The sequence below is a fragment of the Macrosteles quadrilineatus genome, unplaced genomic scaffold, assembly GCF_028750875.1.
Source record: "Macrosteles quadrilineatus isolate MER2022 unplaced genomic scaffold, UCM_ALF_1.0 Scaffold_7__1_contigs__length_78375512, whole genome shotgun sequence".
Lineage (NCBI taxonomy): Eukaryota > Metazoa > Arthropoda > Insecta > Hemiptera > Cicadellidae > Macrosteles > Macrosteles quadrilineatus.
This window is the reverse complement of record NW_026542600.1, coordinates 74611264-74636922: the sequence shown is the minus strand read 5'-3', so window position 1 is coordinate 74636922 and position 25659 is coordinate 74611264. Positions and strand designations below refer to the sequence as shown.

At 35.4% G+C, this 25659-nt stretch overlaps 1 protein-coding gene across 1 annotated transcript in view; it reads right to left on the bottom strand.

The window, feature by feature from the left end:
• LOC128998299 (glucose dehydrogenase [FAD, quinone]-like) overlaps positions 1-25415 on the bottom strand; it is an 84949-nt gene extending 59534 nt beyond the window's left edge. Inside the window, exon 1 of the mRNA XM_054424375.1 lies at positions 25344-25415. The gene's annotated coding sequence lies outside the window, so the exon portion shown is untranslated. The remainder of the gene's footprint in view (positions 1-25343) is intronic.
• Positions 25416-25659: the final 244 nt, after the last annotated feature.

Genomic DNA, 25659 nt, shown 5'->3' with positions numbered 1-25659 from the left:
ATTGCTGTAGAAGATAGTGTCTGGCTTGCAGCTTGCAGCTTGCACCACAATTCTGAGATAATCAGAGCATTTACCGGCCCATAACCGTGACGGCCTGATTGTTGAACCAGTGACCAGTCGGCCTAACTGTCTTAATTCGGTTACCAATTCATTCAAATATGAAGCAGTGAATTTCGCAAATATTTGCAATGAATGTAGTTGCATCGAACTTTTTTACTGGTCCATTTTCGTGTATTGTTAACAGTAAGTATTATGATCGAATTGCAATATTATGTGTTCCTAGTTTTTCTGAAAGTAAGATACATATAGCATTACAGTGAGTAAAGAACACAGGGCTGAGTATTTTAGCTTGAATGAGCGAGGGATGGGTGTAAAATTAAGATGCCTTTTTAGCTTCGTTGTTGGCTGAGATCAGAGACCTCTCAAGCTAGGACCATTGATTGAAAAGCCAAATGGTCAAATACAGCTTGGACCAGTTTTGAACCAAAGGATTTTCTCGGGGTTGAACTGGCAGTCTCCTAATTGCTAGATGAGCGTTATAACCATCATGGATGCCGAAGAGTAAATAAATAGGGAAATAAGATATTTATTCGTGCCCACGATAGACAATAGTATATATTTGTGCTTATTAAATTCTTTGGAAAGCAGGTAAGATTAATTCTACCTGCAAGACGTGAAACTTATGTAGAACCCAATGAGATTTAGATTATGACTGAAAACCTGATTATCTGAATCACATATGTGTGTTAACATAAACATAGATTGCAAATCATCATTGATCAGATAATAAAGAAAGTTATACAAAAAATAATAATACTTACATATTACAATAACATATGTGTTGTAGTTGTATATGATATGTTTTGGTTATGGTTGAGATGAAACATTCCATCTTTAGTTACACCACTTCAATCACTTTTAACAGTACCTTATACTTTTGATTTAATATTCCTACTGTAGCTGAAATCGTACACTATAGTCTATTATGGTAAAAAACTTATGCACAGCATCAAAATCCATCAAGAAAATTGTCCTTATCAACATAAAAACATCGATATAAAAATCATCCTCTCCAACTTTAATTTGTTCTGTGTGATTTATTGTGTCCATCAATTGTTTATATTTCAAGATATATGATTCACTGTGCCATTACGAGAGCTCCAGCAAAAGCGTTCTCACGCATGTAATGATGGCCCTAAAAATAAGAAGAGCAATTTCCTCCATGTGTCGTCACCATAGCGGCAGTCTTATCTGTAATGCGACTATAATTGCTTCATATGACAACTGTGTTGCAATCTTTAAGCAGTAATGATTCTCTGAAGGTGATTTCAGAATCCCTTAGGTTTTATCACACATTGGACCTAGTGAGAATATCTTCAACAGTACTCAATCTGCGAGAATAACTGTTTGCGGATTTGAAAAATAATTAGGGCTTTAATGAACAATTATATGGGCTGAAACCAAGAATGTACACTGATCAGATGATGAATTTATCATCACATGGCTTTTGGTAGTTCTCCAAAAGTATACTCTTTATAGACCTATCTTGTTTTCTATATTGTGATCTTACAGTTTAAAAGGGTTCCGAACAATCGAGGCACGGCTTTATCAAAAATTTCGAGCCATTGGTTATTGACACGACTTGAACCTGGGGTTCCAAGATGTAACTCCCGAGCTCTTATCACCAGACTGTTTGCCGAATCCATCCATCAAATAGATGTAGAGACATATATTTTACATCATACTACACAGAAACAGGTACTTTTCCCTCCGTATTGATAGGCTGGGAAGTTTCCCTTTACCGTGACCTAAACACGGAAAAATAACGTTATGTACTTTTACCTTGCACTGCACGGTAAAAACTTACCGTGCACTTAGTCAGCTGAACAGCTAACTGCAACGGCTTATTTTATTTTATGTAATATAACAATATTATAATTTGTGTCATGTGTTAAATAAATTGTGTTATGCGTACGTTACTCGCCCAGTAAGCTTTAACGTACTCGCACGAAAATCCCACTTACCGGGCTAGTAACGTAATATACTAATACAGCATTGCGAATATTAAAATATATACACACTATTCCCAAGTGCCTACTCAAATTATCCTCAGTTTAGTACTCTTGTGGGAACTATAATATGTACATTATTGACCTTTGCGTGGATAATAGAAAAGCCTTGATAACTGTGTGATATTATGACAGAAAATGTCTTACCAAATTCCTCCCGTGTTTAAAAATTTTAGTTGTCTTCTACAATTATTTTACCACAACACCATCATCATCTATATTTATGAATAATTTATATGTTGTGATTTTTAAGGCGGGAAAATTTATCATGTAATGCCATAGTGTACACTGTGTAGAATATGTATGGATAGAGCATTTTGTAAATCTAAAACTCAAGTTGACTGTAAATTGCCTGGGTAGTGGCAGATATAGATCATCTCGTGACTCTTTGGTTAATCCACACCAAACTACAGGAAAAATACTGTTCTTCAGCGAGAAGAACCATGTATGTATTGGAAAATTCCTCCTTTGAATTCCTTACCATACTATACAACCAAGTGGTCTAGGTAATAAACATGTCATTTGTCTCACAGTTATATTGTATACTAATGTTTTTTTAATCCCATTATCCCATTGAGATACACCTAACTTATTAAGTATGGCGTTATTTATAGTCCAAATAAACGTCTTCGAGGTCAAGACGACCCGCACGACAGGGCGTTGCCTGTTCAAGTGTGGAAGATTCAGGATCCACAGCCTTGAGCTTATGGAGACGCTTAAAGGTCTTGTTTTTTGTGACCGACTGATCTTTACATAAGCAAACCCCTCAAGAAGTATCTTTGGCCAAAAACTGCAAGTCTCAATGTCATCGTGCCGTGCAATTATTTACCTTCAAGGATAACGTGTTTTAGGAGCTTAGTTTTTAGATACGCCTTTTTGTTGATTGAACGTTGTTAGATCCCAGCGCTCTTCTTCTAGAATAGCCCAAGTTTAATCAAGCAATATGGAAATATTATATTAAAATAGATGAGAACTATACTATAGTATAACTAGGTACCATTGTAGAAGTTCTACTTATAGTACTATAGTACTATAGTAGAACTATACTATAGTATAATTTCATCTATACTTTATTATTCAGAATCAACAGTTCACAATATAGAATTTAACATAAATAACGAATAATAAGCTAGAGTATGTTTCTCAAAGTTTGTTGCTCCGAAAAGTGCATAATGTATCACCACGACATGTCAGTTTACACTTTGACAGTCTTGATTCCTCTAATAATTTGTTACTCTATGTAGTGACATATCGGGATAGTCTAATGTCTCGCAGAGTTTGTTACTCTTGTACAGTAACACCGTGACATACCAGGCTAGAGTCTAATGTCTCCCAGAGTTTGTTACTCTTGCACAGTAACGCCATGACATATAAGGCTAGAGTCTAATGTCTCGGAGAGTTTGTTCCTCTTGTACAGTAACGCCATGACATATAAGGCTAGAGTCTAATGTCTCGAATAGTTAGTTACTCTTGTACAGTAACGCCATGACATATAAGGCTAGAGTCTAATGTCTAGCAGTGTTTGTTACTCTTGTACAGTAACGCCATGACATATAAGGCTAGAGTCTAATGTCTCGGAGAGTTTGTTCCTCTTGTACAGTAACGCCATGACATATAAGGCTAGAGTTTAATGTCTTGCAGAGTTAGTTACTCTTGTACAGTAACGCCATGACATATAAGGCTAGAGTCTAATGTCTTGCAGAGTTTGTTCCTCTTGTACAGTAACGCCATGACATATAAGGCTAGAGTCTAATGTCTCGGAGAGTTTGTTACTCTTGTACAGTAACGCCGTGACATATCAGGCTATAGTCTAATGTCTAGCAGTGTTTGTTACTCTTTACAGTAACGCCGTGACATATAAGGCTAGAGTCTAATGTCTCGGAGAGTTTGTTACTCTTGTACAGTAACGCCATGACATATAAGGCTAGAGTCTAATGTCTCGGAGAGTTTGTTACTCTTGTACAGTAACGCCATGACATATAAGGCTAGAGTCTAATGTCTCGGAGAGTTTGTTACTCTTGTACAGTAACGCCATGACATATAAGGCTAGAGTCTAATGTCTCGGAGAGTTTGTTACTCTTGTACAGTAACGCCATGACATATAAGGCTAGAGTCTAATGTCTCGGAGAGTTTGTTACTCTTTACAGTAACGCCGTGACATATAAGGCTAGAGTCTAATGTCTAGCAGTGTTTGTTACTCTTGTACAGTAACGCCGTGACATATAAGGCTAGAGTCTAATGTCTCGGAGAGTTTGTTACTCTTGTACAGTAACGCCATGACATATAAGGCTAGAGTCTAATGTCTCGGAGAGTTTGTTACTCTTGTACAGTAACGCCGTGACATATAAGGCTAGAGTCTAATGTCTCGGAGAGTTTGTTACTCTTGTACAGTAACGCCATGACATATAAGGCTAGAGTCTAATGTCTCGGAGAGTTTGTTACTCTTCCTGTCCCGTTGCCGTCGCACGCCGGAGGCCTACCACTTTCTTCCTACTCTCCTGACTGCATGCACAATTAACCCAGAACTGTAGTCTTATCAACAGCCACCTGGCACCTTACACGTATACTATCTCCGGTCACATTATATCAGCCCGTTAAATTACGATCATGGAAGATGGCCCATTATTTTAAAAATACTATTTGCAGTTACTTACATAAACAATATATAGAAAGGTGAAATGCAAATATAAGAAAAACTAGATCAGGTTTATTTATGTAATGTAACGACTAGTGGTTCATTAAAATTAAGCTATTAGCGTTGCATAGCTTGGTGAAAGCTACATTAAAGTTGTTTATACATTTTATTGATGTTTTAGTTAATACTCATCACTTTGAACCTTGCTCATGATTTTTTTATCTGTACTACACATACTATGATGCTGTCATGTTTTTATGTTTTAGTGTAAAACTTATTTACAAATAACCGATTTTTTCTTAGAGTATGATAGTTTTTTAAAACTTCTGTCTTATACTCATAGATCTAAGTAAATAATTAAACCATTAAATCATTAATAACGTAATTAAAGTAAATAAAGACTTATGTTTTATATTCCTATTATATTGGCAGCATATAGCTTATCAAGAAATTATTATACTATATTGAAATATAAAAACTGTAAAAAAGTAAAAAAAAACTGTAATCAAAATACATATATATAATTCTATACCCTGAATGTTTGTTCATTCTAAGTGTAACTTTTATTTAGACCAACCAGCTCAAGGTGACTTCTCATGTCTAGTTCATGATGGTAACACTGACTGCGAGTGTCGACGACACTTATTTTACGGTTAATTTTATAATCTGAGCTTTCCCTTTTAGTTGTATTACTAGGAGACGACCATGATTATATGATGTTATTTGGTTAAACGAGGTTTTAAATAACTGAAATAACAAGAAACATATTGTAAAAAATACGCAACTAGCGGCACGGGACGGAACTAACAATAAAATTGTTTTCAGGGTCTTCAGCTGATTATGATTATAGCCATACTTTTGAGGATAACATATTTTAATAAAAAATACAACATATGACTCCTTAATGTTAATTATACCATAAAACTATAAAGTATGACGTTTAAACTAAAGGCTATTTTTAGCAGAAAGGTTGTTGAAAATAGTTAAAAAGATTTTAAAACTTTACAGGAAGTGGAGTTTGGATTACACACATTTTTGTACATTCCTTAGTTCAAATGCTCCAACTCTCTACTTCATTTTCTCCAATGATTAAGATTGTATCGATACTGTTATTTTGTTATAAATTGTGAAACTTGTTTTTGTATTTCAAACCCGTATATTCTGTTTATTATAGCTTTTATTTTCCGGTATTATACTACACACCCTGCACTCCCAGGCAGTATGTAGGTATCACTTTCTTCCCTTTCAGTGTGCCATTCTTTGTTTGTACCACGTGAATGTTCCATATCACAGGCAATTTCTCTTCTAGGAGATGGACCATTATGCCTCAAGGTCCACGACAAAAGATCCTACACCGTTAAGAGTCCTAAGACTGTTCTCCTAACCTACAGTGTTGTGAAAGTGTCTATGATACACGAAGAAGAGCACATGAATGGCATAGATCAAGCTGTAACTACACACTTCTTCAAAATTCGTAATATGTATTATATTAGTATATATAATATTTTGTATGGGTAACTGAATAAAAAAGTTGATATATTAACCCTCTTCAAATTTGAAGGAAGTTAGTTCGATGATGATCCCAAATGCCATTTGTCTGGAATATCAATTACTGATTCTATCGAACCAATGGTGAACGTTTAAATTCAGAATACACTAGTTAAGCCTTTCCCTGTAAATACTATTTCCTTTTGCCTTTCTGTTTCATCATGTAAATTGTGTTTGATTTGAAGTTGACTTTCATTAATCAACAACAATTAACAACCTTTACCCAATTAGTTTATTGGGAATAGTTTACTGTACTTCTTTTCAGAAAATAAAGAGAGACCTATATACAGAGGGGTGCGAAGGTAGGTATACAGTACATACAGCAAACAGTTTGAACACACAAGGAAGTAAGTGTTTTTGTCAAGTACAAAATTTTTAAGAGTTAATTTAGGTGTCTTAATACTCTTAAAATAAATTGGAAAAGTTTGATTTTTGTATGAATGAATATATTTTTTCTATAAACAGTTTCATTACTGTATACCTACTTTTGCACCCCTCTGTATATTTCCAACCATGGGACATTTGAATCCGTGAAAGACAAACTATTTTCAAGACGTATTAACAGTAATTATAGGCTCATATTCTTAGTATTTGAGGTACGTAAGTGTCTTATTCGGTGAAGTTTTTGTTCTTTAAAGACATGGAACTGTTGCGCGATTCCAAACGATTTCCAAACATTTTGTGGTGGATTAAGCAATGCGCGTCCTTCTGTTGTATCCCAGCACAACTACTAATATGATAAGAGTATGTAGCAATTGTTTCAGTTTCAATGCACATACACACAGTATAATAGTGAAAGGGCATTTACACTTACCATCCCCATATAAATTTATAGATTACGGTAATAGCTAATTCACAATAAAAGCTCAATATGTGTAAACTGAATTAACCAATTTATATATCTAACGTAATATACATTATGGTCGAAGAGATTTATGCAATGCTTATCTAACCTATTCTGGGTAAATACGTTCACACGATGCATGTTTGTTATAGCTTTCGTAATAAGGATTATGCATCTATTAAATATGATTTACTCTATTTTAGATTCATAAAAAGTAATTGGTAGGAATAATTTTACTAAGTATAAATAGTACTCGAGCTCCCTAAACAGGCAGTACAGTTATTTGGCCAATCTTAAAACGTTATCTTAAAACGCCATTGAATGCGTCATTAAAATTTAAACTCAATTACATGGTAAGCCTAATAATATAAAATACAAAACCTTCTGCAAACAACTTACCTTAGATTTAACTTATTTAACTTATCAATCTAACTTTATTATTTATCTTAAGTAAACCCCATTCTTAGGATAGGGGAAATAAACGGTAAACATATTTACTATTACTATCTTATATTAATAATGATTTGGAGAGTGCCTAATAAACAATGGTATCACATAATAATGTTTTATAAATCATCTAACTCTATACACACAGTTGAAACAAGTGTCGTAATTAAATAGTGCTTTTAAACATGTATGTGCCTTAACATGAACTAGGATCAACAAATACAAACACCTTTATTTTATTCAAATAATCAAATTATTATGTTTATTATAATCTAGATTATTGGCAGAAAATGGCATAATCATGCCAAAGAAGAATTAGAAAACCTATGTTAAAATTTGTAAATTTGGAATCGCATTTTAAATACAGTAGAGCATTTCTAAATTGTTTAGGGTTTGGCCTAATCTAGATTCTTCAATAAATCGATTTTATTATACTAATGAATCGTGGGAATCGGTATAGAATAGTCTCATTGTATAGTGTGAAGTGATGGCTTTACTGATAATCTTACCTTAGCTAATCTCATCATGAAGAATCTCTTAACTTAGCTTGTTAAGTAAACCCAACTTAGACATTTAACTAATTTATAAGGCACATAAAAATAACATTGGTCTAACTGTGGTGCAGAAATGGAAGTAATGGCATCGACTGCAGGCAAGTATAATTGTTAATGGCCATGATTCCTGCGACCATTTACCACGGAAGTGAGCAACACTCCGATACTTCCATCACTTCCTCCAACAAGCGCATATTCTCACTTTCTTACAAACGTGCGACACTCACAACCCGCATATCCTCACTTTCCTACACTCGTCCGACTTTTACAACCCGCATATTCTCACTTTCCTACACTCGTCCGACTTTTACAACTCGAATATCTTCACTTTCCTACACTCGTGCGACATTCACAACCCGCATATTCTCACTTTCCTACATTCGTCCGACTTTTACAACTCGAATATCTTCACTTTCCTACATTCGTCCGACTTTTACAACTCGAATATCTTCACTTTCCTACACTCGTCCGACTTTTACAACTCGAATATCTTCACTTTCTTACACTCGTGCGACATTCACAACCCGCATATTCTCACTTTCCTACATTCGTCCGACTTTTACAACTCGAATATCTTCACTTTCCTACACTCGTCCGACTTTTACAACTCGAATATCTTCACTTTCCTACACTCGTGCGACATTTACAACTCGAATATCTTCACTTTCCTACACTCGTCCGACTTTTACAACTCGAATATCTTCACTTTCCTACACTCGTCCGACTTTTACAACTCGAATATCTTCACTTTCCTACATTCGTCCGACTTTTACAACTCGAATATCTTCACTTTCCTACACTCGTCCGACTTTTACAACTCGAATATCTTCACTTTCTTACACTCGTGCGACATTCACAACCCGCATATTCTCACTTTCCTACATTCGTCCGACTTTTACAACTCGAATATCTTCACTTTCCTACACTCGTCCGACTTTTACAACTCGAATATCTTCACTTTCCTACACTCGTGCGACATTTACAACCCGCATATTCTCACTTTCTTACACTCGTGCGACATTCACAACCCGCATATTCTCACTTTCCTACACTCGTCCGACTTTTACAACTCGAATATCTTCACTTTCCTACACTCGTCCGACTTTTACAACTCGAATATCTTCACTTTCCTACACTCGTCCGACTTTTACAACTCGAATATCTTCACTTTCCTACACTCGTCCGACTTTTACAACTCGAATATCTTCACTTTCCTACACTCGTCCGACTTTTACAACTCGCATAGCCTCACCTTCCTACACTCGTCCGACTTTTTCAACTCGCATAGCCTCACCTTCCTACACTCGTCCGACTTTTACAACTCGCATAGCCTCACCTTCCTACACTCGTCCGACTTTTACAACCCGCATATTCTCACTTTCTTACACTCGTGTGACATTCACAACCCGCATATCCTTACTTTCCTACATTCGTCCGACATTTACATCCCGCATATTCTCACTTTCTTGCACTCGTGTGACATTTACAACCCGCATATTCTCACTTTCCTACACTTGTGTGACATTCACAACCCGCTTATTCTCACTTCCCTACACTCGTTTACAACCCACATATTCTCACTTTCCTACACTCGTCCGGCATTAACAACTCGCATATCCTCACTTTACTACGCTCGTCCAACATTCACAAATCGCAAGTTAAAATTTGCAAGAACAATGTTATAACCTTTATGGAAAGTCCACATACATAGAAGCAGTAAGGTTTGATCAAACTTGGAATTTTTTATTTCATCCCACACTTTTAACCTACAAAAATCACATTTTACCTTTCCCGAGTTCCGCGTAGCAGCAACCCTAAGTACTCATGAAACATATGCTATTTAAATAGGGAATACATCTGACATGTTTTAAGGGAATATTTTTGTAAAAGTACAATTAGTTAAATTGAAATTATCTTAGGTTTGCTGTGGTGGGGGTATTTATTATTTACAGTTGACTACCTTCCATTATATTATATACTCATAGACTTGACCACATAAGGCAATGCAGGGGTATTAAGTGAATAACCGTAGTACTTTACTTGGAGCCGTATAACAACTAAACAGATAAACTTACAATAAACGCAAAACGACACTTCCAAGAATGTCACCACCTCGGTCTGGAGGTTATATTCTCTCTGTAAAGGACTTTAGCGGTTACTTCAATTTTCCGTAAGTTACTTTCAATTTCACTTTGTCGATGTTTATTTTCAATTTGCTTCTATTATTAGGTGGGAATGACGAGCCGGTAAAATGACCATTGTTTTACAGTAATAATAGTCACAGAGGTCGAGTTCTTGGAATGAGTTCTAATACTACAACCACTTATCACCTTGGCTGTGGCATTATGGATTCCTGAAAACCATAAGGTACAATAATATAGTAGGTGCAGCTTCAAGATCAAGTTGGCAATCGTATTTTGAAACAAATGAGATAGCACCCTAGTAAATGAGAAAACAAAAATTCATCGAGTAACAGAACTTTTTCGCTAAATAAAATTTGGTTTAACCTACCACTGTCATTCAGTGGTTTAGTGGTTTACATATTTCGTTACAGACCAAACTTATAGCTTTTCATTGATTTGAAGGTGTTTTGATTTATGTTCTTGCAATCTTACATATTTTCCAAAAGCCTCCACTAAGTTTGCCCCCTCCAAAGTAAAAAAATGTACTTCACACGCTTGAAATTATTTTTACGATAATAAAGTAAATATTTTTAAAAAATTATAAAAACTTTAAACATTCTATTCTTTCAGCGTTTTACAGTACCATAACGCATTATGTTTTTGCTCCAATGAAACAGTTTCCGTTGTAGTAAGAGTGAATTAGTTTTTTGTTAGATTGTTGCCAAGAGTGTTGAATAGAATTGTATAGCCGAACAATCGAAGCAGCTGAAGTGGTTAGGTAACTGGAGATGTTCACGTAAATATTGAGACATCTGAAACAATGCCGTAGTTACGGACTCTATGGTCTAGTGGTTCAAAGAGTGATAAAGATAGTAAAGATTGCAACACCCATCTTAACCCGGCACGAACCCTCCTTGGTACAGGCATCTGAGCTTACGGTTCGGTTGGGTTTCAAGTTACGTGGAACTGTTTTGTCGAAAAGTTTTATTTTTTTATATTTTTATTGTGTCAGTTGATAATGCTAAAGTAGCAGCAGAGCGTGTGAACGATCACGCCAAGGAACTAATAGAGAAAAGGTAAGTAGCCAAGTTGATTCTTTACCGACGGTATTATGACATGAACAAATATTGTATAAATCATGAACACTTGTCGCATGAATGAGTAGGTATTTCATAAACAAATACCAAGATTTTTTTATTGTCTACACCAGTGTAATAATGTATGAAAACAAACTTAATCGCTTTTAAGGTAAATCTGTATAAATCCCTAAAACTGTAGTGGATATGTGGGAAATTGAACCCGTCACCCCCACCGAAGTCTGAAACCACTAGCCTAGCAAAGCTCTCTAAATTTAGAATTGATTTGCACACTTAAGTTTAGAATTTTGTCAATCGTTTATGTATTCCCTAAAAGTTAAATGGCATCGGATAGCATGCTAGGATTTCTGCTTACGACTTGACGACAAGGTGCTAATTTGAAGTAGTCTGTGCACAAGAACACAAAATATGTTATCTATTGTTCCATTTTCTACTGTATGCAGCGTGCTGTTGCACTTACTGTTGCAACTTAATGTAGTTGGTCACTGGTATGCTTAGTATAGTGCAATTTACCAGTTCAGATTGTGATCTTGAACTAATTATCAATTCGTTAACATAATTATAAAATTAAACCAATTAGCCTATCCAATTATTTATTAACATGTTAATATCAAGCTCCTCGTAGTACGCATATTAGTACTAACCATTTAATTTTCTTGTCAGTAACAACATCGTGGTAATGTTCTGTTTTATATTCGGACCATTTTCTCTTGTTTATACATTTTCATTTATTGTTAGCGAATTTCCCATGGAGGGAATAAGCTATTACTGTACCGTAGGTCTCATGGTGAGACTTAGACCCGGGACCGATTTCATTTTTGGTTTTGAGGTGCCCAGAGGCCAAAAACACCATCCGTACATACATACATATTTACAAATTACATATTTACTTCCTCTACTAACGCAATAGGCATATACCACAGACAATGGAATAAACGTTAAACATTAAAACAACATTAAACATTAAAGTATTATATTGTCTGTGCCTATACTGTACTGACTTGACCGAACTGGCGTGTTGAGTCCAGAAATGCGTGATTTGCACGCCACGCGGCAAAAACGTGTCCAAATCGCTGTTTCGTCACTCACGTGACCAATCGTGATTTGTTTAACCAGTGCCGTCCTCGTCTTCAGAGTTTCCTCATCCTTAACTCCGTCCTTCGTCCCTCGATATGGACGAAATATTGGACGCAACCGATAAAAAGCTGGACTGTGTCCTTTGATATCTGACGACATTCTCGGTGTGTTCCTGTGATACTTTTGACTTGACGTACAAACAAATTTGGTTGATATTTGTTTATCTTTCTTGCTTCCTAAACCTGAAAAGTATTTATATTGTAGTTCGGTTGAGATGGGTCGTGTTTACTATAAGCTGCATACAAAGATGGTGGTGATTTCAGTCATCAAGTATAGGCTACATGCCAATCCGTTACAGACTAATACTATGATTGGTATATAGACTCACAGAGAATGGTTATTGTTATAGGAAATATTTAGGTTACTCGAAAATAATTATGATAGAGGGAAAAAATATTAAGTGTAGGTATGTTTTCAAATCCTACTAACAATCCATTTTACCCACACATCTAGTACTAGTACTAGTTCGGTAGTGCGTATACCGAAATCAATCGACTACTTTAAGCCCCGTGTACACGTAGCTAGTTTACTAGCAGCTAGTATTCGCTGCTAGCACTAGCTGAACACACTAGCGCGAAAATTCCCATCTACACGTGGCTAGTTATTAGCGCTTATTATTAGCGCTAGTCATATGTAGAAGTGAAGTGTTCATTGGTCGCAATAGTCATTTCAGTTTAGCACAAAATGTCTTCTGTTCCCTTAAATCGAAATGTTTCGAGACAAATTTTAAGAATTGGTGTACAAGAGTTGTGTGAACATGAACTAAATAAAAAAAGACGATCTGTGTGGGTTCGAAAGTGGATTAGGAGGCGAGAACATCTTGGTGCGTCCAATACTCTTTTAAGAGAACTGGCATTGGAACAGAGTACTTTAAGTTTTTGAGAATGAATGCTTTAAAGTTTGAAGAACTGTTGGAACTAATCACTCCACTGATTAAGAAAAATGATAATGTTATGAGATTACTATAACGCCAAAAACTAAACTTCAAATAACTCTGAGGTATTTGGCAACGGGAGATTAATTTCCTTCTTTACAATACTTATTTCGCGTGCCTATGACATTTTAGGTATCTATGACACTTGAAGAGTGGAAAGCTATTCAAACTGATTATTATTTACAATGGAACTTCCCAAACTGTTGTGGAGCGCTGGATATATTCGCATAAAAAGGCCTTTGAATTCTACGTCTACATTTTTCAACTACAAAGGTTTCTATAGCATAATACTATTTGCTATGGTTAATGCCGACTACACTTTCAGTTTCATTGATGTATGCTGTGACGGAAGAGCCAATGACAGCACAGTTTTCAAAAACTCTGACTTAAATATAGCTTTGGAGCAAAATCTTCTTCAGTGGCCAAAGAATGGCTTATGTGTGGCTGATGATGCTTTCCCGCTACGTCACAATCTGTTAACACATTATAGTCACAGAAACTTAGAATTAAGCGAGAGAGTATTCAATTACCGACTCTCAAGAGCCAGAAGGGTATCCGAAAATGCATTCGGAAATTCTGGCCTCAAGATTTCGAGTCTTCACAACACCTATTGCAGTATCAGTCGAAACTGATCACCGGCGTGTGGCGAGTGGCGATTAGGACTAGCAGAAGTGCAAATGCCCCGCTAGTATTGCGCTAGTACGCTAGCGCTAGTGGTCACGTGACCACCCCCTCCACTTATTAGCGCTAGTAATATCAAACATGTTCAAAACGACTAGCAGCGAGTAAAATGCTAGCGCGCTAGTATTTTTTAACGCTAGTAGACCGTTTACACGGAGCGAATTTATTAGCGCTAATCAACTAGCTGCTAGTACTAGCCTCGTGTACACGGGGCTTTACTGGCCTGCGTAATGGTTTGGAAAATCACGAATTCGGTAAGTCCAACTTTGTGTCACGGTCGCACCAGTTTTCGTGTACAAAACGATACATTTTAACGTATTTGCAGCGCGATTCGTCAAGCAGTGGTACTTCTTTTATTTACAATCTATCTGTGTGGTATCTACAAGAGTGGAACATGCACGTTGACACGGTGTTCCCAGCACAATGGAACACTGGAACACTGGATTGGAACACCAAGGTCACTGTCGTTACGCGAAAGGTTAGTATTAATAACGGTGGACGTTCCAATAAGTTGCGATATCTTGTTGCGATGTAGCCGCTCTCCTCTAAATATGCTTGTTGAAATATACTCCCCGAATATAAATAAAACCAAGTATTTTTTAAATCTATTTTTGTGGCGACGTATTTTTTCATTTTATTTATTTATTTTTACGGCAAACACAATTTTTTACAATCCTTTTACATTGTGATACATGCGACAAGATGCTTATTACATGCTGATACATGTTGTACAGATACATCAGTGATACATGCAAAGATTAAAATGAAAAGATGAAAAACATGTTCAATGAAAATGACATGCAGTTGTGATAACAATTGAAGAGTGAAAGTTGAATTATCTAGGTATTCATAATAATTAAGTAACATGCTCAGTGAATAACAGACTAAAAATATAGGTAACAATAACAAATAAAATATATAACATGCTTGGCGATAAATAATCTATAACTAGTTAACAATAATAATTGGCACCTTATTTAAGCTATTTAAGGGATTTTTGTGGCCATTTCTCATCTCAGTTTGTAATGATTTGTTGACGTTTTGGGTTCTCAGGTAAGAAAGTAACGTCTCAAGATTCCACGTCACAACCCTATCCAGAGAGGAAAATTAAAATTTTCCTTTAAAAAATTTAACTTTGTTATGTTTAGCTACTTATCGTGATGGAAAATGTCAACAAAAATATAATCCCAAAACACTAACTGATTGAACTCGCCGACTACAAAGCATTTATTCCGTTAGTTCTGAGATCAAGGGATAAATTTTAAGATGCTTGTTTATGCAAAATGTGTAAGCGTTAATTGAAAGAGGTAATTTAGAAGGTACTGCATGAATAATGATTCCTTATTTTTGCCCAATTGTACAGTACCATGAAATATTTGTTATTAGTTCATCAAAGAAAAACCAAATTATACAAACAATTTTTTTTCAGACAGAAGCAATATAGAATAAGGTTAGGTTAGAATAAATGTCGCCATGAAGGTAAATTAGAAGACGTTTCTTTGAATGTTTTTTAACAACACAATGGATGTCAAATGTTTCTAAACATAGTAGTTTTTATTATACTATATCGTTAAAAAAACAAGTAAATTTGTTTCAAAATCCATTACATTAACCTCATTGGAATGCCAAGTATAAGGATAATTCATGGAATTTGTCTTGAATTGCTCGTACGATGCACAATCCAAAACTTTGCTCAGATAAAACAACCACCTTCTGAGGCCATGTTGAAATTAACTCGATAAATATCATCTTCTAAGTATCTTCCAAGTCATCCAACAACTGTAGTTTATCTGCGACGAGTGACTAGACAAGTCCTCACCTAAAACAAGCTATTGATGTAAGATGCATGTCCATCAAGGACTCGTAGGTTCTCTCCACACGATTATTCGCCCATCTGATAGTAAAAGAGAATGCATTAGTTGCATCCCACTCTGTGTGGAAAGGTTTCCTAATTCCTGGACCACGTCTTCCACGTCAACTTCATTACAATGACTGGGTAGCTAGGTGGATATAGTGCTCCCCTCTGAGGATCAGGTTGCCGGTTCAATCCTGAGAAAAGCTACAATCTGTTATCGTTTGAGACTGGACTCAGCTGTCGGTCAATCAATTGTTCAGAGTAAATAAAAACTGGGCTTAATCGATACCGGTAGCAAATCTGTTACATAAATTATTACTCCTTAACTCTTCTCCCCCTTACGATAGAACCACCCCTCATGAGCCCTGGAGTGTCAGCAACGTACAAATAAAACCTTCCGTCCACAGAAGATTACCTTAGTTATGATTCATCATATCATTGTTGATGCGTGAGCCTAGGGATGGATACAGGAATATAAAGTCGGACATTGTGCTTCATTCGATCCACACACGGTTCCCTACCAGAAATCACTAATCGTACTACGCAGCTCAAAATAATAACATAGCTGAAACTACCACAAAACCAACGCGATTATGACAGACTAGTCATTACATGTTTAATGATTACAATAGCCCTCAATCCAACGGTCACCGGGTCAGGAAACGGACAAAAACAATGCTGTTGCTAAAAACACAGCGAAATTATGCGAAAGGTCAGTTGGGACTTGAGGCATTGGCCATTACAGTGGGCATTGCTACACAGGCCTAGGTCCACTTATCATTTCTAACTATGAAATGCCGCGATCATTATGCTTTCAACACATACGGAAGCTTTTTGAAAATTGGGATTTACTTTTTCCCAAATAATGCTAGGATACGTCGCGAAAAAAATTTCGTTCAAATTATATTACTGAATTACATCAGGTGGCGTTATAGTCAACTATCTTAGTTAATATAAAATACCCCCGCCACAGCATACCTGCAGACTAAGCGAATTTCAACTTGTCTGTTTACTTTTTTACTAAAACTCTCTCCATAAATAAGACATATTTATTCCCAATTTAAATAACATTAAATTTAACAAGTGCTTAGGTTTGCTGCTACGGGGAAGGTAAAAGGTGTTTTTGACCATACGTCAATAGTGTAAGATGAAATGAATAAATTTGCCAAATTTTACCAATATATATCCATAAACAAGTAAACTACAACAGTTTTCATTTTCTCCCTAAAAATAACATGGGAATTTTAAATTACACTATTTTTGAATTTTCTTTGTGACCGTTAGGCCTAAAACAGCGCTTTATTATATACTAAATTATTTCTTTTTTTAAGCTCTACGAAACGGTTTATAAAGAAATTGCAATTGTTTTGGTTTTTAGGGTCAAAAATGGGAAAACCCCATTTTTACCCCATAAAACTCCCCATAAACCCCCGTCCCCATGATCCGATTACGCTGGTTCGCGAACTCGTTCAAATAAATGTAGGTAAATGTGATACACGTTTGTACCAAATTTCATCAAAATCGGATCATTTTTGCTCGAGTTATCGCGCTAACGGACACACATATATACATATAAATATATATGAATTCGAACGGATGGTGGTATTACCATGAGTACTACGGTAATAGCTTATTCCCTATATGGGAAATTCGCTAAAATGAAAATTGAAAGTTTAGTGTTGATTGAAAAACCTATGTAATTATAAAGAACATGTTTGTATTTTGTATTATAAAACAGTTTAGGTCACAAAGCTAAATCCAAGTCAGTTAACCACTGAAGTACGGTATTTCATGTGTTTTACATACCTACATAAGCAAATTCTCCATGAAAAGCAGAAAGCGGCACTTTTCAACCCCTACCTTAAACTTATAATAATAATCCCAGCGGAAAATCTTAAATTCGTTTCCTTTTACACCCTAGAACCCTAAACAGAGTAATATTATATAAAATGAAAAATATTCTGACTCAATGTACGTTCAAACGCAAAGTTGAGGGAATGCTTAGTTTATCCTTAGTCTCAAGACGAAAAGGCATAGAGCCCAAACTTATATAGTACCGCAGAAAGTACGCAAAATTCTCCTTAATTTGGTTTGTACTGATCCCTGCCAAATTTCTGTTCAATTCATAATGTTTACTTTAAACGTCGATGACTCTAAATTATAAAGTAATAACAGCTATTATAAGCTCGCTCGCTATTATTACATAATGGACCGTATTCATAAAAATACCCCCGCCGCAGTAAACCTGCAGAATAAGCGAATTTCCATTTGCCTGATTGGATTTACACTAAAATGTCTCCTTAAAAATATCACATTTATTCCCTATTTAAATAGAATCAGTTTAACACATACTTAGGTTTGCTGCAACAGGGAGGGTAAAAGTGTTTTTTTTATGTAAAATGTTAATAGTTAGTAAGAAATAAAAACATTTTCCAAATTTGGGCAAAAAATGTTAATAAACAAGCAAACTACAACAGTTTACTTATCCTCCATAAGAATAATATAGGAATTTTAAATTTACAATTTTTTGAAATTTTCTCCGTAACCATTAGGTATTAGGTGCATTATAACGCTTCAATATAGTAAATTATTTGTTTTTAAGCTCTACAAAGTAGTTTGGAAAGAAATTGCAAAATTTTATGTTTTTTGAGTCAAAAGTGGGAAAACCCCATTTTTACCCCATAAAACCTCCATAAACCCCCGTTCCCATGGTCCGATCATGCTGGTTCGCGAACTCGTTCGAATAAACGTAGGTTTACACGTTTGTACCAAATTTCATCAAAATCGGATCGATTTTGCTCGAGTTATCGCGCTAACGGACACATATATAAATAAATATATATATATATATGAATTTGAACGGATGGTGTTTTTGGCCTCTAGGGACCTCAAAACGAAAAAAAAAATAGTCCCGGGTCCAGGTCTTACCATGAGTACTACGGTAATAGCTTATTCCCTATATGGGAAATTCGCTAAAAGAGTATTTGCTCAAAAGGAAAGGGTGGAAGTAAAAGCTTCCTTCACATAATATATATAATGATTTGCTGTTACTAGCGAGTAAATCCTTCGAATCACAAGTGGTGGTTCCTATCCAATGGACCGGATTGAACGCGTTGCATCACCATAGTTCGTCCACAAACAGACTTTACAACAAACATTTTTATTTCCCACCTTCACATTCTAAGATCATAGACTCTAACCTGGAAGTATTTTAAACATTACTTCAGACCATGCCTAGGGGGTAACATTCATTGGTGATTGGCAGAATTCGATCTCAGGACCTCGGTCACCGAATACCTGCGCTCTTCCATTTCTAGCTAGCACCCAGCATATAACACTGAATCGGCATTTCATGACTCCGTTCTATGTATACAAATATATATATATATTTGCAAAAAAACATGAGGCCGAGGTCAAATTTTAGTGCGATTTTTATAGGTAGCTGTCACTAACCTATTGTTTGTTAGCGAATTTCCCTTATAAAATTATTTCTTTTACAAAATTTGTGTTGTACCTGAGGTGTCTTATAGAATATTGTTGTTGTCAGTGATTGCTTCTAGAAGTTTGTTTGTACCGGGTGTGTCTTTTAGAAGTTTGTTTTTACCAATGATGTATTCTAGAATATTGTTTGAGGTGTTTCTGTAAGATTGTATGTACCAAAGGTGTCTTATAGAAGATTGTTCTAAGTTGTTTTAAGTAATTGATTCTAGAAGGTTGTTTGTACCAGAGGTGTTTCTGTAAGATTGTTTGTATCAAAGGTGTCTTAAAGAAGATTGTTCTAAGTTGTTGTAAGTAATGTATTCTAGAAGGTTGTTTGTACCAAAGGTGTTTCTGTAAGATTGTATGTACCAAAGGTGTCTTAAAGAAGATTGTTCTAAGTTGTTGTAAGTAATGTATTCTAGAAGGTTGTTTGTACCAAAGGTGTTTCTGTAAGATTGTGTGTACCAAAGGTGTCTTATAGAAGATTGTTCTAAGTTGTTGTAAGTAATGGATTCTAGAATATTGTTTGTACCAGAGGTGTTTCTGTAGGATTGTGTGTATCAAAGATGTGTTATAGAAGTTTGCTATAAGTTGTTGTAAGTAATGTATTCTAGAATATTGTTTGTACCAGAGGTGTTTCTGTAAGATTGTATGTACCAAAGATGTCTTATAGAGGATTGTTCTAAGTTGTTGTAAGTAATGGATTCTAGAAGGTTGTTTGTACGGAGGTGTGATTGAAACCTCCGTTTATGTAAACACGGCCGAGTCAACGTCCTATGTCCTGGACGTTATGTCAGTGTGGACTGCATGCACGAGTACAAGTTTAGCATTCGCTGGCCTAAATCGAGCAAAGAGAAGAAAGCTAGAAGAGTCACAATGCAACATGTTTTAAGAGATGTTTATGAAGAATGTTGAATGGGAACCAATGACAACATCTATGTTGCATTGTGGATTGATTTTAATATAATAGGAGGTAAGATGTTAATTTTTAGAAGTAAAATAGACAAACACATTTCTCGGGGTATTAGTAACGTATAGTTTTTGCCTGGGGACGCAAAAAAATAGTTTTCTTGTATTTGTTATGCTGATATTGTATTATATTGTTGTTGTATTTGTTTTTGAAATTTGAGCAGTCAAAAATAGCATATCTCTACAACAATAAGTAGAAATTCGTTAGACATAATTATTTCTTGTGTGCGCATGTCGTAGAAATAAATCATATTCCTCTAATCATGAAGAAGGATTAAACCTCTCCCACAATCTTCCCTGGCTTTTTATTACTCCTTAAGATTATTCTTAAAAAAATAGTAGTACATTTAAAAGAAAACTTTGTGGACAATTTATTGTATTCAGAACGCAAGCATTCAGATAATACTTGTAGTATATAATTCGAGACGTAAGCATAATTGCAGGTATGTTTGTGAGCAGCTAACCAACAAGACATCGTACATCCATCGTGACAAAGATTGCATCTATCGACTTTCAGGTACACTTCGGGCAGATGCAAAGGATTAGCATGCGAGAGTAGCTTCCGGGCCCTTGCTCGCCCAAACGGCACGGGGCATGTGAGAGGGGGGAGGTGATGAGAGAAACTACACTAACACTTCACTTGGTAAATGTTATTTTAGATAGATAAAGTAGTTCTATCTAGTTTAACGATTTAACAAATTCCTATTCAGTTAATTATTAAAACTCATGTGTAAAGTCGTGTCTGACCTTCAAGTCCTAGGACACTAGGTTTCCAGGCTCGTTTACGGTACGTAAGTCTACGTAACAGCATTATTACATAGCTAAAAGTTATTGGTAGTTTGGCATGATTTGAACCGCGTGATTTGAGAACGAAGTCCCGCGCTTTACCACTAGACCAACTCTTTCGCAGTGGTACAATAAATACAGATTCTATGTAATGTAAAAGAGTCGGGGGTGTATTTGTTTTTTTGGGGACTAGGGTTCTGTTTAAACTTCCGAGCTATTTTGGGGAGAAACGTAAATTAAGGTTAAATAGCACTTTTTAAATATAGAGACTGTTAGTTATCATAGTACGCTAAAATGGGATTGAATAATTTGTCATGGCACTTTTGTCAATGTCCTATTGAAAATACAATGATGCAAATACAGTTTTTGAAGTAATGGTTTACACCAAACATGAGAGAATATGCATCAAGCACTAGCCTTGAAAATATTTTTCAGAGGTACGGAGCAGAAGACTGAGATGGGCAGGGCATATTCTGAGAAAAGATGACAACTCCCTATCAAAGAACATCTTGAGGAATAACCCAGGTAGAAGACCCCTTGGAAGACCGAAACTTGGATGGTTCGACCAAGTGGAGAAAGACCTGAGGAAGCTAGGGAGAAGGAAGGAAGATGCAAGAAGCAGAGACCTATGGAGGCAGTGTGTTGGGGAGGCCAAGTACCATCTAGGGTACCAGTGGCCACAGCAGTAAGTAAGTAAGTAAGTTATTTTAGTTTTCGTTGTACCGTACGCAACCCAATTAAATTGTCACTAACATATTAAAACAACGTAGTTACGAATAAATTTCGTAAATTTCCAAAAGGTAATGTTAAATTCTGATTTGACAAACAAAGTTACCTTACTGAAAGAATTTGCATACAAGGTTTATATGTGCAATACTGTTTTATGGTGAATTTAAATTGTTGCACTAACTACATATGAGTGGAACTAAGATATAAATCGTAAAACTGGTTCTTGACAATTTTCACAGCTCACAAAATAATTGGCCCTATATGGTCTAGTAAGGACGCCTTCTGTCTTAAGTATCGTTAAAGTCTTTGGTTGAGCGTCGTTAAATAAGTAATTGACTCAAGTACTATTTGACTTTTTGGGAAGAGAAAGGGAATTGGTAAATCAATCATTCAAACTAAATGTAATATCATAATGTCAGTGATAATAAAAGTGCAATGATTTAGTTGTCTAACAAATATAAACATATAGTTTGCTCGGAATAATAATTATAATAATACACTATTTGTATATTATTTATAATGCTGTAAATTCTATACCGAGATATAAAGGCAAACACTTTTATTTTTTTAATCCGACCCCTTCAGCTATAACTAACACATTAACGAAGCTACCAATCAAAAACCAAATATAGGAATAATTGATAATAATTAATTGACCAGGAAGAGTAAAGAGAAAGAAATGTACAAAAACTGAAAATTTCAACGTTTAAACAAGAATCAGTAAATCTGTCAACAATGCATAGTTGTTGATGAAAGGATTGTCGTCAGCTGCAGAGTTCAAACTGCTGTTAATTTTACTGAGCTATAAACTTATCGAGTTGTATGCAAGACTGACTTAATCATTTAGGATTGTCAACTCAACGCATTCTTCCTTTGCAAGGTAACCATTGACTGATCTTTTAAAGTTACCGCATGCTGCCTTTGGAACTCCGTGCCTCTCTATTACCACAGAAAACGGTATAGTAGTACGTTTTCTGTGCTATTACATCCTTTACACGCTTCGAACAAGGTCCCTTCCTTTGTACGCTGATGGCTCCACTTGTGGTAGTTTGTTGACAATTTTAGAACGTGGGCCACGTAGTATTGTTTATTTTAAAGCTTGCTATATTTTTATTTATGGAAAACATACAAAAATACTTCTAATAACACTTGTATGTAAGAGTTTACAACTAATAACACGTACTAAGCTGGTTAGGAAGTTATTTTTTATTTAGCTTAGAGTTATGAAGAAAAGTATTTTTGATGAAAAGGAAAGTTTACACTATAGTAAAGTGTAGGACGATCGTGTTGAGGATAAAACATACTATTTGGAAAATAAAAACTACAGTAATCTGTAGAAAGTTACTGTCTTATACGACAGTCACTTTTATGCAAGTGATAGATTTTCTGTTGAGGATCGTAGGCCCAGTGGTGAGGGTGTTTCCAAGAGGAAGCTGATTAGGGAATTCAACCTAACCTCACTACCCCACTCAAATCATATTCTCTCCGCCACTGACATACCACTACAACTACAAGTGGATCAAGTAAGGAACTCTAGATGTCAATAATTAGGGTCAACCGGACATATTGTCCGTCTCCTACTTTTAGGACCCAGATTATACACTCATAAATGAACATTAAAAAAATAGTAAAAAAGATTGTAGCAAAATAAGTAAACAAAAATGGTGCTCGAAGTTTAGGAAATTTCCTGGTCAAATAATTTGCCTATTTTAAACTTTGAGTACATTTAATGGATTAGTAGAGCTAATATAATGTTTCTAAATCTACGACTATTTACGTTTAATAGAGAGCACATTTCAAATATAGAAATGCTTTTGAGGAATGAGGTACTCCCTTGAACTATGCCATGTGCCCTTTAATGAGGGACCCGGCGCAGCGTTAACAAAAGAAAATAGGAGAAAAATAGGAACGATTTTCTCCTATAATCCTAAAGTTTTTCTCCTATTATTCTAGGAGAAAAATAGGAACGAATAGTCTCTAATGAAATTAGACACCTACGAAATGTAGTTGCAAGTAGTTGAAATAAATATAGTCTGTCAGTCAGTATTTGACACATAGTATTTTAACTAATTCATTACGTTTCATACATTTTTAATTGCAGGTAAAAGAGTTAGGCATTGAGACTTTTGGATACCGAAACAGACTCTATGGACCAGCTATCACCAATATTTTATTTAAAAACAACCTAGTTCTGTAAGCCAACGAACACAGATTGTGGATTGTGGATTTGTGTGGTTGGCACAGATTGTGCAAATGACTAAAATTATGTTTTCCAACTTATTTTTATTACTGAGATAGTTGACATGGCATAAAAGATTCTATAACTTACAATAAGTCTACATATGAGCTTAAAGTCCGCATGCTCGACAAAAATCTGCGATTTACATTATCAGTTGGGATGAAACTTTACAACTTACTACCACATCGGCTAAAAGCTATTACAGATCAGAAAAAAATTGCTAACCAACTGAAAAACTATCTCCTCGAACAACCCTACTACAGTTTGAATGAATTCCTGGATGACCATACTTTTAACAGAAGACAATAAAAAACCAAGCAATAACCAAGAAGATAAAGAAAAAGATGACGCCTCCCCCAATCTTGATGACTGCGGAGGAGAAGAACAGCAGTAAGCAGTAAGTAGTAAGTAAGTAAGTTGGTGGCTAACTTCAACTGCGTAAATTTTTATTTTAAAACTGGCGACAACTTTAACGTGAGGATGGACTGTCTTGTGTTATCAATATAGGCCTATTTTTATTCAGAATATTTTCACTTTTTATGTGAATACAGATTTTTTGTCTTTCCGAATGCGACGCCATTCAGTTCAAGCGACCGTGATGACGATAAAAGGTTAATCTTATGTCGAAATATGAGTAGAATAATACATAATGTCGAAATAATACATTAGTTTTCACGCCAAATCTAACGTAATTTGTAAAATAATTCTATAATCGACTACCTAATACATCTATTCTTTTATATACTATGGTGCATTGTTCATTTATAACAATTGAAATTCATAATTTTAAATTGAAACACTATAAACTTACTATAATAATATTTTAAGGTACTGCATATTGTCAGAATTAATTCTCAGGTTTTTATGTATTCGTTACGTGTAGGTATACAATTTCGAAAATAATTGACTATCATTACATTAACTTGTATCAAACGAGCATAAGACTAGTGCCCTATCATTTACTACTAGCTTATTACCCGTTTGAGTATGTGTCTATAAAAATGACTTGGTAATATGTTGTGTGTTATTGTAATGCATTCTCGTGTGACAGTTTCTTTAACTTTGGCAAATATTTGGTTAATTAAATATAGTTGTGAATATTTATTTGTATCAATACACGATTATAAAAGCTATTTATCAAATAATAAAATTTTGGTCCTTCGAGCCGGATTTTTAGTTTATTATAATGCAATAACAAAGTATTGGTGTAACTCACCGTCTGCAGGACACACACGCGGTCTAGTGTTGGGAGTTGAAGGTAGAGCAGGACACTATCACTACAAGCGCCGCACACTGACTGTTGGTCTGATAGTGGTCTGCACTAGACGCTGCCCTCCCCTCCCCCAAACAAGCTGTAGACCTCAAGACGGCTTTTGACTTTTCAAAATTAGTCCATCAAATGACCCTAATTTCATTCAACAGATCGAGTATAGATGATACAGGTTATTTCGTAGTTAGCATATGTAACCACAAAAAAGATTGTCCCAAAAAACTCAAAATTTTCTTTCAAGTGCAATTCGAGTTTTAGATAT